Genomic DNA, 5000 nt, shown 5'->3' on the forward strand with positions numbered 1-5000 from the left:
ACAACAAAAATTTTAAAAGAACAACAAACACACAAACACACAACGCGCGCGCGCACACACACACACACACACACACACACACGCACAAAAAACGGAAATCGTAAATGAAATCTTGGGTTCTAGAAATGTGTGAAAGATTAGAGCTATTTCAATCCATTGATATATGAAATAAAAGTTTTTTTGACCAAAAAGATTTTTATAAAGCGCTTTGTCGATGTTACTTTTCCAAATAATGAATTAGTGTGTGATAAATTCATTTAATTAGCTCGTAATATTACTATAGATAGTTCGAAGATGACGTCACTTGGGCCTTTGTTATTGTTTTTGCCATCCGCGTTTGTGAGTTGTTCTCACTAAACTGTATTAACCCGACTATAAAAGTTCATGGTTACACAGAGTTTGTGTGTTGGTCCGTTATACTTCCGGATGGCAATGTTGTGAACTCCTTGGCCAAGCGCATTCTATCTATAACGGAATTAGACACGGGAACAAAATCTCCGGGAATATATTATTCAGAATTGACATCGTTAAGGATTGTTGTGCACCATGACGTAACTATAGTCGGCCATGTTGTGCACTAATAGAATAGCTGGCCGCGCCTTTAGTGTCTTATAGGGTATCCGTTAACCAATAGATGGAACGAAATTGACGACACTCAGCTCTTTGTTTTTGTTTTTAGCGAGCCGTGTTTATGAGTTTGTTCTCACGAAAGTGTATCAATCCGACTATAAACTATAAAGGTTTGACATAGTTTTGTGTGTTTGTACGTTTTATCCGGCTTGTGGATGTTATGAGTATTTATCATAAACGCATAACATCAATTACTATGGAATAACACGTATTTAAAAATTTGGCCAGAAAACTCGTCCTTCTAATATCAATCAATTTAAATGAACCTCATCTTGGCAAAAACTATCAAACCTTGGAACCCCGCGAGGCTTTTCCTTAAGTCCCAGGTTTGAGAGATTTTACCAAGATGGGGGTCATTTAAATCGATCGATATTTGACGAACAATTTTTTCTGGCCAAACTTTAACTACGTGTCTTTCCAGAGTACGGCAGTTAACGGGTTAAGGCGTTTGTTTTAACTCAAATTTTGTAAAATAAGCATCAGGTACAGATCGACATATTAAAGTATTGACACAATTAAGGTAGATATATTTTTTTTCTAATTTTGGTTTGAAAATAACTACAATGGTTTCTCTTTAAAATAACAAATTTGCTCACTAGCTGGGTTGTGTTTATGTTATGCAAATTGTAAAAAGGCAGTTACTACCTTTTCCTAATTCCAATTAATATGACAAAACAAAACAAACAAAAGAAAAACAGTCACATCTTTTACTTTTCCGGTTCTAAACTCCTTGCAAGCGTGTATGTAACCAGGCTTTCCAAAGACAATTACTGAAAGGTTACTCACTGAATTATAAAATTATGACATGACTACTTTGGTACGTAACAGGATGTAAAGGCAGATTCTAAGGATTACGGGACGTAAAAGAGCGAGGATGGATGATCTGATCTTTATTGATGATCAGCCAATAAAATAATTACTAATACAGGAGCCCCTCAAGGGTGTGTTCTCTCTCCTCGCCTCTTTACGGTTTACACAAATGACTGTACAAGTGACTTGGTCATAAAAATGGCTTGCTAAAATCAATAGCAAAGAGCTGAGGGACGTCAATTTCATTCCTTCTATAGCGTTATGGGTGAAGATTGCGTCATTGATATTATATCCAATCATCTCCCATGTCTACTGAAATGAGCCTCCTAAATCGGCATTCGTGTGTGTCAGCAGATTCATTGATAGATTACGTACGGGCAGTAAGGTCAATCAAGTATTTCAATTGTCTCGCTGGTTTTTAAGCAAGTTTTAATGGCGATTGTAATCATGATGTCTCGTTGGTTAGGCGTACTTTTAAATGGGTAGATTTATATTGCAAATTATTATTCTGATTTGTGCATCTGGAATGCTTGTTTTAATACCCGGTGTGGTTGGTAAATGTGTTAACGGATTGAGCTACTGGTTAGGTCTTATCTAGAGCTTATTTTCTATTGAAAGAAATGGTTTTAACCAGGACCTCGCTAGGTCCCATTGTCGTTGAATATGAATATTAGCTTGTGTTTTTACTGTGGTGGATGATTTTTTCCCCTGCAAAAGTAATTCCCAAGTTAATATTGGCCTTTGAAGCCGCCGGTGTGCAATCTTCTTTTGTCAGTCTTACCCGATACTTTGAATGGCATCAGGTTGAAGTCGGGGCTAGATTACAGTGTGGATTCACGTCAATGAACTGGAGCTCTTAGCTTTTATATTTTAAAAACAAATTTAAGAAATTGAGCGTTTATATATAGATAGAACGAAGATGACGTCATTCAGGCCTTTGTTATTGTTTTTTTTTTTTTTGCCATCCATGTTTGTGAGTAATTCTCACTAAACTTTATTAACCAGACTATAAACGTTTACTGTAACACATCGTTTTGTATGTTGGTCCCTTATTTTTCCGGATGGCAATGTTGTGAGCTTCTTAGCCAAGCACATACTGTCTATAGAGCAATATCCACTAAACGTATTCAACGCGCTTTATCCACTCACTATCCACTAAATGTAATCAAACCGAATTGAAAATAGCCCCATGCTGAAATACATGAAAGACGAGGCACCACGACTGCGATGTTACTTGACTTTTTTTGAGGAGACACCAAGAGTACCAACCTGTTACTCATTTTACATTTGAGTAGTTAGTGGTAACGGTCATATTGAGAAATGAGATGGAAAGTAATGATTTTATGACATCTAAGTTGAATATTAATATGCTTTATTGAGGATGCTGGCCGCAGATACCCTTAATTAAAAAGAAAAGATATTGGGTTGTAAATTTGATTGATGCCTTTTTGTTAAAACCACAAAACAGTGAATCAGTGAATTCTTTGACGTCAAAATATAAGCAGAAAATTAATGAAAACCATAAAAAAAAAACATTAGATCTATATCACCATGGATTTACTATTCGTATTGGGCATTAAAATATTTTTGTAATTAAAAAAATAAAGAGACTTTAATAAAACAATCTAACAACTTTGGTCATAGAGAAAGCGATTGGGCACGGCAAGTGAGGAGAATGGATGCGGTTCCTTTAACAAGAAAACCTCTAATTTCTTACGTCTTATTTTGACCTCATGTTATTTTTAACCTTGGATTGAAAAGTTTGGCCGCACATAATATTTTTCTAAAAACTTTGAGAAGTATCATAGACATGAAAAGACGGCCAACGATAAGGAATTTCCCGTTATTACTGTGTCATACTGGAAGTGGCTCTTTTCGTTTGATGAAAAGGAAGATCGGCGCTATCAATACACTCTTCTTGACTGATGATTAGTTAAGGGAGGCACTATCTTTCGCTATTTTCTCTCGCCTAAATTCAAAGTTAATCAAAAACTATTTCTCATGGAGAAAAAGCAACAATCGAGCTACGAATAATATCGGTCGTAGTTTCCACACATAAGATCAAAGCGAGAGAAATGCTAATCAGTATTTCTTGTTTAAATATCGTAATCGCTGCTTTTGTACAAATGGCGGAAGTAACTTCGCAATAACTGTTGACTGTAAACAGTTGTTTTTATTTGCCGTAAAATAAATACTTTGATATGTCGAAAAAAAAAACAAAAAAATTTCGTGACGGTTATTATTTGGAAATATCATAGATATCATACATATAAGTTTGAAATTAAACTTTAACAATTTTTTCTTGCTTAAAAGTCTGCAGTACAAGGGGGCGTTTCACAGGGAAGGATTGTTTTATGTAGGCGTACTGTGTTGAATGCCACGTCTTTTAATGGAGCATTGTGGTTGACGACTAGGTTCAAGAATGATAGATACCTTAAAGTGTCATCTCACTTGAAAATCTAAATGTGTGTGTGTGTGTGTGTGTGTGTGTGTGTGTGTGTGTTTATGTGTTTGTGTTTTATCCTTTTGAAGAAGGTAAGTTAAAGGATATAATTATAATTTAATATTTATCTGATGTCTACCGGAACTGACGAGAATGGGGCGGGGTAGAGGATTTTAAGGCCAATAGTCCTTTCAAAATTTCTTTTATATTAAATAAATACTACTTCAGATTTTAAGTCCACACTGGGAATTATATCTAGTATAAACCCCGATTTGTTAAGGATCATGACTCATTTTAGAATCATTCATGAAAGCACAAGTATTGGTAAATGTAAATTGATAATAGTTCACATTTATAATATTGCTTCTTCCTCTCATAATCCGAAGATTGTGCACATCATAGCGAAAATACTTAATGTTTTTTTAAAAAAAAAACTAGAGGAGAACCCGCAATATTTGCGGTGAAATAAAGGCTGTTATGAACAGGCAGTCATCTATTATACTTATTATATTGCTGTGTGGAAATAAACGTGTAACAAGATGCAACTTTATTGAGTCCACGGGTAATAGAATAACGCTTTATTTAAGAAAGGTTTGCAAGTTACTCCTATATCAATAACATGTTAAAAATAGTTTTATCATTTTTAGATTTGCCAGAAATTCTGTGCCCGATTATAAAAATATAACATTGGCTTAACGGACTAATGTTGACAGGCAATCCTATTTTTTTATATAAGAATAGATAGATTATTATTACTCGATAGTATCAAGAGAGGTTTAATATGACGTCATTATTTTTGTTGCAGGTGTGTTAGAATTGTGTAGAATCAATTATACTCGCAGGCGCAAAATATCCAACGGTCAATTTATGACTGAGTATTATGACCTAGAAGATTTTCTTAGTCTTAATTTGAGTCAACGGGTGGTAGAATAATTATGCTGAAAAATATGCAAGTTACTCGTATACCAGTCTGTAATAATATATAATTTTACAATTTTTGGATTTGCCAGTAACTCTGTGCTCGATGATAAAAAAAATTAACATTGGCAGTACGGAACAATGTTGATCTCCAACACTATTTTAAAAAGAAAATAATTAAAATGAATATATCAATATT

General features: G+C 34.5%; 1 protein-coding gene across 3 annotated transcripts in view; it reads left to right on the forward strand.

Moving 5' to 3' along the window:
• Window positions 1–5000, forward strand: part of LOC144970871 (sodium- and chloride-dependent neutral and basic amino acid transporter B(0+)-like) — a 73495-nt gene that overhangs the window by 21986 nt on the left and 46509 nt on the right. The window lies entirely within an intron of this gene.

This window comes from Berghia stephanieae, chromosome 4, assembly GCF_034508935.2.
Source record: "Berghia stephanieae isolate SIO BIC M18660-M18661 chromosome 4, UCSD_Bste_1.3, whole genome shotgun sequence".
Classification (NCBI taxonomy): Eukaryota; Metazoa; Mollusca; class Gastropoda; order Nudibranchia; family Aeolidiidae; genus Berghia; species Berghia stephanieae.